This window comes from Alosa pseudoharengus, unplaced genomic scaffold, assembly GCF_046254945.1.
Source record: "Alosa pseudoharengus isolate Yale_2024_CS ecotype anadromous, Long Island Sound unplaced genomic scaffold, YU_APseudo_1.1 YU_APseudo_1.1_scf_16, whole genome shotgun sequence".
Taxonomy (NCBI): Eukaryota; Metazoa; Chordata; class Actinopteri; order Clupeiformes; family Clupeidae; genus Alosa; species Alosa pseudoharengus.
This window is the reverse complement of record NW_027468630.1, coordinates 14,572,527-14,585,355: the sequence shown is the minus strand read 5'-3', so window position 1 is coordinate 14,585,355 and position 12,829 is coordinate 14,572,527. Positions and strand designations below refer to the sequence as shown.

General features: G+C 41.1%; 1 long non-coding RNA gene across 1 annotated transcript; it reads right to left on the bottom strand.

Annotated features, from left to right (window-relative positions):
* Window positions 1-5,850: 5,850 nt before the first annotated feature.
* LOC143126208 (uncharacterized) lies at window positions 5,851-8,896 on the bottom strand. The gene is made up of 3 exons (XR_012987407.1): window positions 8,694-8,896; window positions 7,974-8,056; window positions 5,851-5,952 (listed from the first exon to the last, which is right to left on the bottom strand). It is a non-coding gene; the product is annotated as an uncharacterized LOC143126208 (long non-coding RNA).
* Window positions 8,897-12,829: the final 3,933 nt, after the last annotated feature.

The following is a 12,829-nucleotide window of genomic DNA, read 5'->3' as shown; positions in this document are numbered from 1 at the left end:
ATCTGAACAGGTAGGAGCAGTGGACACAAGCCAACGATGCCGGTGTTTACACAGCAGAAACAGTTGATGCACTTCTCTCTTTCTCTCTCTCTCTCTATCTCTCCATCGTTCTCTCTTACAAACAAACACAAAAACACGCGCACACATGCCAACACAACAAGGATGCGTGTTTACCAGTAAAACAGGAGAAAGACTTTATCACACCAGAGGCTCGATGCAGACCAAGAACAATCGCTCAATTCAATCGGGGGAATCCAAGAAGACAATTACAAAAGATCGCTGCCGCAATAAAGACACGCTTAAATGCATCCCAAAGCGGAGGGGTGGGGACGGGGGAAGCGGCGGTCTAATCCTCGTGCAGCTAACGGTGTCACTCAAGGATTAGCGTGGAAGGGACAAAATAACACGCTAAGTACTGCAGCAGGAAAACTAAACGGCTAAAACGAAACGCAGTCCCCGTGAGGGCAAAATATTTATTCCAATTTGGAGAGCGGCGCCAAGCAACAGTCTGACACGTTTTCCGAGGCGGAATGAACTTGGCAGCACTTGCAGCAAATGAGAGCGGCTCCCAACTTCACTGCGCGGGCACCAGCGGGACTCTCTGCCGTGTCGTTGAATGTCATGGCTCAACACGCTGAATTATTCACACTCTAAGAATAAGTACGCAGCCTACTATGCACACTTCACACGGAGCGTATAAATCTTAGCAGTGAATTAATCTCCTCGATTTCCTCCACCCCTTCTCTCTCTCTCTCTCTCTCTCCCTCTCTCTCTCTCTCTCTCTCTCTCTCTCTCTCTCTCAATCTGATACGGGATCCACAACCGTCAATATTAACCGTCCTAACTCATTGCAATTCGTACTTGTAACTATTTGATATATGTATTCGTCAATAAGTCAGACGCCAAGCATAAACACCGTCCAAACACCGCGGACTTTTACGTACCTGTGAGTTCAGCGGCAGGTGAAACAGAGATATAATCCACAAACAGCGAATTGGAGGAGCACTCAAGCACGCCAGGCAAATCCACGGGTTTGTAAAGCCTTTCCCGGAATAGCACTCCTCAGAACTTGGCCACTGACCGATAAATTCCCTTCCTGAAAGCACAGCCCTCCGCGACTAACCACCGGGACTTCAGCACCAGCCAGGAGTGGACAGCCACCGTGGAACGCAGGCTCACCTCTCGACTCGGGGTCTCCGGCGCCAGTGAAGCGGCAGCACCGACCCTCACCTCACTGGCTGCCTCGCGGACAGATTTACATACAACCAGCAGAGTAGCCAATCAGAGCGCGTCGCCCACTGAATGAGTCCCTACCGAATTTGAATACAATTACACTGTCGGCCAATCAAAAGCGCCGGCGCGTGGACGCAGCCAGCTGGCTCGTCTGCTTTCTCTCGTTTAAATAAATTGCCCTTGACTGCAATGAGCGGTGCAGGAGCGCCAACAGCGACTATCCAACGCCGTGCATGTGCTTATCTAAATGTGTGTGTGTGTGTGTGTGTGTGTGTGTGTGTAATGATCCTGTATGTCAGCAGTAGATATGAGCTATCCACTCTTCTCTGGAAAAAAATACAAATATTCATCGTTTCCACCGTCGCTGAATCTTTCCCGTAATTGTGTCCCCGGATATCGGGTGTACTTTGATTGACTATGCTGTAAAGTTAACCTTTGCTTCCTAACGTCGCCCTAGCCGTGAGTAATTCACATAACGGCCTCATGCACCATTCATTCTGCGTTGCCGCTGCTGCGTGTGTCTGTCGGTGCTGCGCGTTCACTTCTGATTGATGCGACTGGCGGTGATAGCCTACTGTGCTGCTGTTCCTGCCACAGGGTCCCGGCGTATCTGCACCGGCAGTTTAGCTTATTACATCAGAATAGCGCTGTAACAGCGCACACAAATCAGTTCGCCAGTGATAGAAGTCTGCGGGGAAAGGTCGAAACGTTTCCTCAGGAAACCACCGCGCGCTGAAATGGAGCCGTTTACCTGGGCTCGCTGCGCGTGTCGCGGGTCGGGAGTCATCTGAGCCGTTGTAATGGCCTAAAACAATCCTCGCGTGTTAAATGAGGAAATAATGAAAGCAGCATTAAGATCAATTCCCGCTCCACGGAGTCTCTGTTCCCGCTGTGATCTGAGAGAGATCAGAGCAAAGCTTCAATCCGGGCAAAGACTCGCGGGCTCATTCTACAGAAAACAGAAGCTTTTATAGCTGAAATCAAATTATCAGTTTGAATGCTTTATATTGCTCTCTCTCTCTGTGTGTGTGTGTGTGTGTGTGATGTGGATGTGACATTCTTGATCAAAGCTTTTACTGTAAACTCACAAAGGAACAAAAAACAGCAGGCTTGAACCGCCCACACAAATGAAAGAGTTAATTGCCTGGTGCTTTCTATGAGCAGCATGACACCATTGATGTACCAGTATCATATAAACACACACACACACAAAGGCCTAGGGCATACTCCGATACGTTAGTATTGAAATAGCTTCTGATTTGCAGAAACATATGCATTAGTGTGTTTGAGAAGTGATATTTGGATATTGGTGTGATGTAAACAGTGGTGTGTGTGTGTGTGTGTGTGTGTGTGTGTGTGTGTGTGTGTGAGCAGTGTGTGTGTGTGTGAGCAGTGTGTGTGTGCTGCATGAATAGTTGATCCCTTTAGGCACCAAGTCCCAGTCCGCCTTCACTACCTCTGGACTTACCACTTATGGAAGAATATTAGACTCAAAAGTTTTGTACGTGTGTATCACGTTTTGAAACTGTAGAAATTATTTGTAACTGTAAAAATGATCTGTACAAGTAATTGTCAATATCACAAATATGCCCTACACTTACAAATCTATTCTACGGGTACGGATCGGTTTTACAGCTACAAATCATCCTACAGTTAAAAATATTTTACAATTGCAAATATATTCTACAATTACACATCAATATTCTACGCACAAAAAGCTGCTCTACAGTTACAAATCTTTTCTACAGGTGTACAGACTTTTGCACCACCTTAGGGATGAGAAGTGTCTCATATGTATTGTGTGTGTGTGTAACAGGATTTGTAACTGTAAAAATTATTTGTGATTTAACAAAAAAATAACACGAACAATTTTAAGCATTTCTCATATGTCGTTCACTTACAAATATATTCCACAGGTATTAAATATTCCACAGTTGCTGTCTTTCAATTACGAAACTATTCTGCCATTACAAATCTCTGCTGCTCGCACAAGTATTTTCTACAAGTACACAAGTACTTTTTAGACTGTTCTGGCGCTTCCTGTTGAATAGCCAATGGCGATCCTCAGGTTTGGCTAGCCAACCATGAATCTCAGTTCACAAACCAATCACAGAGCAGGAGCAGCGCCGTCGTCGTGGCTAGTTGTGTGGGTGCAACCAAACTTGGAGTCTACGCTTGGAGCACGCTAACAGAGAATGTCTAAGGAACGGGCTCCGTATGGAAGAATATTAGACTCAAAAGTTTTGTACGTATGTATCACGTTTTGAAACTGTAGAAATTATTTGTAACTGTAAAAATGATCTGTACAAGTAATTGTCAATATCACAAATATGCCCTACACTTACAAATCTATTCTACGGGTACGGATCGGTTTTACAGCTACAAATCATCCTACTGTTAAACATATTTTACAATTACAAATATATTCTACAATTACACATCAATATTCTATGCACAAAAAGCTGCTCTACAGTTACAAATCTTTTCTAGAGGTGTACAGACTTTTGCATCACCTTAGGGATGAGAAGTACTACCACTCATCCTGGGGTCTTTTAATCCACGTGGACACACACACACACACACTCACTCACAAATACACACAGTGGTGTGCAAGAGAGTGAGCGGTGTGTGTGTAAGTAGTGTGCATGTGTGTGTAAGTGGTATGTGTGAGAGTGGTGTGTTTTTTTGCGAGTATGTGTGTGTGTGTGTGTGTGTGTGTGTGTGTGTGTGTGTGTGAGAGAGAGTGAGTTTATGATATTGCGTAAGGACACAATTCAGAATAAATATATTGCACAAGGACACAATTTTAAAAGGTGAACAAATTGCTCAGACAAGGTTCAGTCATGAGATTCTGATGACAATAGCAAAGCAGGAGCTTAGCAGATGTTATATACACAACCCACTCACACACACACACACACACACACACACACTCACAACACACACACAAACACCCTCCCCCAACTCCCCACACACACCTCTGACAATGACAACAGTGTCCCTCAGGTGGGTTCCTGTCTCCGTGGCAACAGCGGTAAACATGTACGTGTTTGTGCCAGAGCAACGCAACACCTGTGGGCACAGCTAGGAGAAAATGTGTGTGTGTGTGTGTGTGTCTGTGAAATGTGTGTGTTCTTGTGGAAATGGAACTCCCCCCAACACTCCCCTGAGACATGCTACCTGCACGAAGAACATACACACACACACACACACACACATACACACACACACACACACGCACACACACACACATACACACACATATACACACACTACACACACACACACACACACACATTCAAACACTCACTTACTCTCTTTGTCTCTTCTGTCTTTACATTTAAAAAGAACACAACAGCATTAAGGGGACGGTGTGGTCAGTGTGCAGCAGTGGCTAGATGGTGAAATATAATAATGTAGATAACATCTGCAGCATTCTTCTAGGAGACACATTCCATTCTGCTCCCACTACTCCATACACACACACACACACACACACAGCAAATTGGACAGTGTAAATGATACTCTGCAGGAGTACATTTTACACCCGTTTTGGGGGTTATATATGGGTCCAAGTGTCTAGTGTTCTCCCAACACTGCACACCAGAGTTAAAATATTAACACTATCACAGAGTTAAATTTCTAACACCACAAGCGTTCAAATGCACTCTTTCAGAGGCATCATTTGACACTACTTTGAGTAACTTCAACACCTGTAATAGTAACTTCTGCAACACTGAAATAATAAAATGAAAACTCTGATTCAGTGTCCTTTCAGCACCTGATAAAGTAAAATGTACCACTTTAAAGATATCCCTAAAATATAAAGAAATACAGATTGAGAGTACCACTTACTCTTATGCAGAAATTATGCAACACTGTTAGGTTTGTACGCTCACCAAAATAACATTTAACACCTATGACTACAAAACAATATTAACTATTAAATATTTAGAAATTATTTTACACCAATAGATTTAGACAACAACTCACGGTTCAACATATTTAATTTAAAACCTGTCAAGACAGTGTCAAAAAAGCATTACAATGTTTGGATAAAATCCACAATCTAGTTTGAAACAATACAGCTGACATTCACAAAAAGCAATATACTAAAGGCATTACATGTGTTCCTCATTGTTACAATTCATGAATGGATTTAAATAATCATGTCTAAACATCAGGAAGTTCTGGCAAAATATGAAAACATGTATACGTACTGGACTGGCGTAATTATGTGATTGTCTACAGTGCTCTGGGGTAGTGTATCCACATCTCAGCACCTTCCGTGGCCAAAAGACGACATGTAAATCGTGCCAATCATGTGATGTGTTGTGAATACACGGTACCAATCATGGGTTGTGATCTCCCCGCTGGATTGAGGTCGGTGTTGTGAAGCCTTGCACACGCGCAGTTCTGCCCGAAACAGATGCCCGATAAGGGCCCAAAATGTGTTGCAATATGGCCGCAGAGTGGAGGGACTTGCCTAAAGGACTTTGGTGTCATAAAGTGGTGTTTGGGAATCAAGAGTCCAACATGGGTGTCTTTTTTTTTTTTTTTTTTTTTTTTTTTCCTTTATTTAACCAGGGGGGTCACCTTTTTCAAGGTTGGGTGAGGTTCTTGGATCCTTTGATGATTTCTGGCTTCAGAAAAATTCCCCACTTCCATAAATTGAGAGGAAATATCTTCTCCAAACAGTAGCTGGAAGTCCTGCAGCACCTACAATCATCACCATGACAGACAAAACAAGAGTTAAGTCAAAACAAGGTCATCTGAAATAAAAATACAGTGATCAAATGTTTTATACATCACTTAATAGTTTAAAATGTTCTAATACACGTCTACATTTACTGGCTGCTGTCAAAAATGCATGGTTTTAATCTTGTAAGGGACCGTTCGTTATTTATAAACGGGGTCACCGGAGGAAAATAGGGGAGGGTTATGTCTTTTTATTCTTTGTTGAGGGGAGGGTCACCTAACTTTTTTTTGTCTAGGAGGGAGGGTCACCCATCTTTTGTATTAATGAAAACAGCAAAAAATCAAAGTGGCTTGTTTGATTGTTGATTTCTGTCGCCATATAACGTTCTCTTTCTTTCCATAGCTCTGTCAACATTGAACAATGAAAATAAGGGAGATTTCCCGGGTTTCTCACGCAAAATACGGAAAATGTCAACATTCGTCCCCATTAACGTTGGAATTGGGTTGGAGCAACAAAGTAGCCTACTTTATTCACGCCTAACAGCCTATATCCATTTGGTCAACTTTATCCAGCCCTAAAAAAACTAAATTTAACTTTGGTTTACTTGTAGTTTACCGTGTAGCCTAACTTTAAACAGTGTGCATGCTTAACATAAAGCATACTTGTGCTTCATTCATCCACACATCCAGCTCCTAACGTTTTGACAAGCATTTCTACCAATTGACCTTGTTCCTGCCCATCTCTAGCTTTGCTGTCTCCATCCTTTCTGTTTTTGTTGTTTGCAAAAAAATATATAGTATTTATTGGTAACCAGCAACAAGTGCAATTTGTTATTCGCTGTCATTCTCTCTCCTGCCAACAAAAATGTGTTACATTCCAAGTAGCAGTGCGTAATTCTGCTTCATAAAGTTGAACAAATACATTTGGTCATATAAATAGCCAGTTTATGGTCTACAGTGTAGTTGGTAAGTTATGGTAGGCCAACTTGGAGTGAATATACAGGGGGAATTCTTTGTCTAGCTGAGTAGCCTGGCAGGTGCGCACGAAGGCATAGCCTACGGTCGAACACTGCAAGCGCTAATGAATTGTGCTCTCACGACAACCACGTCGTTAACTTAAATAGGCCTAGGTTAACATCACTCTGAGTTCGCATTCAAGCAAGCAAAACGATGATTTGAATACATCTGTTTCTCTGGAAGGGCAAGGGGTAACAACAGGACAACACAGAGACAGGCCAGAATGCAGGACTAATGTTATGAGAGTATTACAGTAATATGGGATATTCTACAGGAAAATATTAAAACGGCAAGACAGCGGGGAAACATTAAAATGATAAACCCGGAAAAAGTTGGCATGTTAGGTATTTTTCGGTCCCTGTGATTATTTGTGAAATTGTGCAAACGGCCTTTTCAAGTCATTTGAGAAGGAAGGAGTGTAGCAAGCTCCCAAGTTGACGCTCGTCTGAGAAATTGAGTTTTGGATAATGTTCAGCTTCGGCAGCTTTACAATGACTGAGGAAGCCTAGAGACGAGTCCATAGCAACAAGTTCATGTGTTGAATTTGTTATTACCCAGTGTGCTTTGTTGAATGGTCTCAATGCTTTATTGTTTTATTTCATGTGAATACTTACTAGAGGAGTAACTTTTCAAGTAGGCTAATGCAGTTGCAGGAAGTGTGCATTTAGTTTCCATGCTTATTGTGTTTCCACAACAATGTTAGTGAGTAAATCTACTGAAATGGCCACCATCTTGGTGAAGTGTGATCAGAAAGCAGAGGTTGGTTTTAGGGCGGAAGCATATGATGTGTTTTCATAGCGCGTAAGAGCGTCGGCGGAAGACATCGACAATTGGCCGGGGAGGGTCGTTGAAAATTATATAGCAGGCAGGGGAGGGTCATGCAACTTTTGACCGAAGCACTCAAAATCCCTCCGGCGATCCCGTCTATAAATAACGAACGGTCCCTTATTCCTGATTCTTTGACAGGAAAAAAGAAAAAGGTATCAAATTTTAATTGTAGATATTCTTATAATTTAGGACCTTACCTTGCTCCAGAAATCCTGATTAGAAAAGTCCATCATCTTCATCTTCAGCGCTTCATCCAGTCCACCACTTCTTTCTTGATATCCTTTTTAAAAAATAGGAGACCTTAACACGTTTAAAAAAGAAACCTTCGTGCAAACGGCAAGTTAAAACTTGACCAGCGGTTATATTCACCTATAATAACAACACAAACTTCAAATTAACTTAGTGATGGTGGGGGTGAATGCTAACTTTTAACTGAAAAGTTCGTTGGCTTTGATATAAGCTTGACGGTGAGCTAACTAACTTTATGCTAGCATGCTACCTTAAGTTAAAATAACCTGGAAACTTCACAGTAGGCTAGTTCTAGCTTCGTTAACCCAGTCTCTTACAAAAAAGTAAAACATGACCAACACTTATATTCACCAGTATTTGACGGCACGAACGTCAAATTAATTCAATCATGGTGAGCAAATCTCAACATTTATCAAAAAGAGTTTGGTCAGATTTGATATGGCGTGCTAAAATTTGCCAGTGTGCTAACATTAAAGTTAATTTACCATTAGCTGCTTAGCTAGTTCTAACGATAGTAACGTTAACACAGGAATTCCACCTCGTGAACCCAGTGAATCCTTAGCACAAACGTTAAGTTTAAACATGCACGACAGGAACGTTAAAAGAAAGTTACAAATACTGGGCAAAGAAAACTCTTCAGACAAACTACATTTTGCATTTCACCTTACCTTTCTTTCGCCGAAGTCAGGCAGCCATTGTTCTCAGGCGACTTCACTTATCCAGACAGAGACGTCCGATGACGTGATGACGTAATATGCGAACGCTAAGGACTCAATCAGATTATAGACACCCTGGGAGTTTGTGCAGTAAAAATAAACTCTGGACCAACACTGGCAAAAGAATGGACACCGTTAAAACTATATAAAACACACTGACAAGTGTACAAAATCCTCAATATACTCCACAGTGTAAACAATTATACCCTTTAACCTCATACTCTGGGAAAATAACACTCTGGCATTTGCTGTGCACACACCACAAATAGAAGCACACATACACACACACACACATACAAAAAGCTATCTCATCAGAAATAGACAGAACAAACTGTAGAGTCGTTATCTGTTATAATGGTTTCTGTATGCTGTCTCTGTCCACTCAAATTCAAATTCAAATTCAAAAAAAGCTTTATTTACATGACAAGAGCACTTGTGTTGTCAAAGCATACAAATCATAAGTAAGTTAGTGAGGAAACAAAGAGCATAAAAATAAGTAAGAATAAACAAATAAAAAAGTAAATAAATATAAATAAAATAATAATAAAATAAATTGATAAAATAAATTTAGATTTATCTAAATAGTGAAGAGAGAGATATAAGTATACTTATACATATGTACTCACGGACCCACGCGGGCGTACACGCGTACACACACACACACACACACACACACACACACACACACATTTATTTATAGAGATTTATCACTCTCTCTCTCTGTCCACTCTCTCTTCTCTCTCCTCTCTCTCTTCTCTCCTCTCTTCTCTCTTTCTTGCTCTCTTCTCTCCTCTCTCTCTCTGTCCACTCTCTCTTGCTCTCTTCTCTCCTCTCTCTCTCTCTCTCCCTCTCTCTCTCTCTCTCTCTGTCCACTCTCTCTTGCTCTCTTCTCTCCTCTCTCTCTCCCTCTCTCTCTCTTCTCTTTCTCTCCTCTCTCTCAAATTCAAATTCAAATTCAAAGGAGCTTTATTAGCATGACTGTTTGGATACAGTGTTGCCAAAGCCAGTGTTACAGATAACACAGTAGAGTCACAAAAGAAAGAAAATAGACATACAGCAATGCAGGTAAACACGTGAACACAGAATAAACAATAGCATATGAGTGAGTGAGTGTGTGTGTGCGTGCGTGTGTGTGTGTGTGTGTCAGTGTGTGTGTGTGTGTGTGTGTGTGTGTGTGTGTGTACGCGTGTACGCCCGCGTGGGTCCGTGAGTACATATGTATAAGTATATATTTATGCACAGGAACATGTATGTGTCTGTTAACACAGACAGGTCTTTGTTTTTGTTTTTTTTCTATACCATGTCCCTCATGTTGTGACATTTTAAGACATGTTGTGCTGCCAGGGCAGCAGAAGGCCCTTCTCCAAGAAGTATGGCCATTTTATTATTGTCTTCAATGTCTATAAAATTTGGTATGACTTTTTGGATGTTCGTGAAAAAGGTCTGTCTTAAAGTGTTATATTTTTGGCAGTGAAGAAGAAAGTGCTCCTCTGTCTCAACCTCCTCTGCCTGACAGTGACCACATAATCTTTGTTCTCTTGGCAGCCAGGTTTTTCTGTGCCTGCCTGTTTCTATTGCTAGATTGTGGTCACTGAGCCTGTACTTGGTCAGGATGTGCCTCTGCTTCGTATCTCTGACAGAGATGAGATATTCAGCCAATTCATATTCTCTTTTTAGGATCAGATAGGAATTCATTCTACTTTGGTTTGTAATTTGGTTTGTCCAATGGTCTAAATAATCTTCTTTTGCTTGATTCATTATTTTGTTGACTCTAATTGATGTTTGGGAAGCAGCGCTGGACTGAGCTTGATCTTTGTTAGTTTTTGTTATTGAGTTAGTTAACTTCAGTACCAGCTGGCTCATAGGACTCTTTTCAGGGTTCAGCTCCTGGGTTTTCAGTGCCTCAAAATGGAGAGAGTTTTTGGGACTGCTGTTCAAATGCATCCAGAATTTTAAGGTTCTTTTTTGAATACTTAATGCCAATGGAAAGCGGCCTAATTCTGCCCTACATGCATTGTTGGGTGTTTTTGTTTGAACTTTTAATATTGTTCGGCAGAATTCTGCATGTAGGGCTTCAGTTGGATGCTTGTCCCACTTTGTGTAGTCGTGCATACTGAGTGGACCAAACCTCGCTTCCATACAGCGCAATAGGCTGGATTATGCTGTCAAATATTTTGCACCAGATTGTAATTGGAATGTTTATTTTGTGAAATTTTCTTTTTATAGCATAGAGTGCTCTTCGGGGTTTTTCTTTTAGTGCATTCACTGCCATGCTGAAACTTCCTGATGCAGTAAGTACTAGACCAAGGTACGTGTACTGCATTGTGTGCTCTAGGGCGGTGCTGCCTAGGCTGAACCTGTATCTGTGTTCCTGACACCTGGGCTTTTTTTGGAAGATCATAACCTAGGTCTTTGTTGGATTTACTGCCAGGGCCCAGGACTGGCAGTACTGCTCCAGCTGATCGAGGAGCTGTTGCAGTCCCTGTTGTGAGGGCGACATAAGAACCAAGTCATCGGCAAAAAGCAGGGATTTGACCTCTGTTTCTTGGAGTCTGAGTCCAGGGGCTGTAGACTGTTCCAACTGCACCGCTAACTCATTGATGTAAATATTGAATAATGTTGGACTCAGACTACAGCCCTGCCTCACTCCTCTATTTTGAGTGAAGAAATCTGTCCGTTTTTCTCCAATTTCTATACTGAATTTAGAATTTGAGTACATTGATTTAATTAAATCGAAGGTTTTACCCCCTACACCACTTTGCAAAAGTTTGTAATATAATCCATCATGCCAAATAGAGTCAAATGCTTTTTTTAAATCTACAAAACAAGCAAATATCTTTCCATTATTTTTGTATTTTACATGTTTATTGATTAGGGTGTGCAGGGTGTAAATGTGATCTGTTGTTCGGTGGTTTTTGAGAAATCCAATTTGGCTTTTACTCAGGGTATTGTGTTCGTTAAGGAAGGTTTGAAGCCTGTCATTTAAAATACAACTAAATACCTTCCCCAGATTACTGTTCACACAGATATCTCTGTAGTTATTTGGGTCCAATTTGTCTCCACTTTTATGGATTGGGGTAATAATCCCTTGATTCAAGGTGTCAGGAAAATAGCCAGAACTAAGGACAAGATTGAACAGTTTGAGCACAGCTTTTTGCAATGTGGGGGTGCTGTATTTTAGCATCTTCTGATACTGTCAGGACCACATGCCTTTTTGGGTTTTAGTGATTTTAGTTTTTGTGCCAATTCTTCTATTGAGATGGGATAATCAAGGGGGTTTTGATTGTTTTTAATAATAGATTCTAAATTTTGAAGTTTTTCTTTTATATGGTTCTGATTTGGGTTTAACTGTTCAGATGGTATTTCACTGTACAGCTTTTGGAAGTGTTTAATCCATGTTGTTTCATTTTGAATTGGTAGGGCTGATTCGTATGGTTTAGCTGTGCTCAAATTATTCCACTTCTCCCAGAACTGGTTGTTGTTGATGGAGTCTTCAATTTGGTGTAGAATTTGGTTAGCATGATTATTTTTTTTCCTATTAATTGTTTGTTTGAAGTTTTTCAACATTTCGCAATATTTCATTCTAAGGGCTGTGTTTTCAGGCTGATGGTGTTTCAGGTTTGACAGTTGCCTCAACTGTTTTCTAATACTTTGGCATTCAGAGTCAAACTAATCATGATCTTGCTTTTTCTTTTTATGTTTGTTTTTTCTTACTAGTTCAGCCTTATGTGCTGCCTGTTGGAAAATCATGTTCAGGTCTTTCACAGCCATATTTATACAAGTTTCATTGTTAGTGAACTTTTTGTTAGTAAAATTATTAATATGTTCAGCTAATTCAGGTGAGTTAAGTGCCTGTGTAAATTTTTCTGTGCTGTTTGGAGTCCATCTGTAGGTCGAATTTAGTTTATAGAGCTTATTGGACTCTGCATTAGTGTTTCTGGATTCAGAAATCATTTTCAGAAAGATGTTAATTTGATTATGGTCTGAAAGAGCAGTTTGCTGCCTGACAGTGAATGCATTGAAGGAGGTGGAGTCCATGTCAGTGACTGCGTAGTCAACTACACTGCTTCCAAGAGATGAACAACATG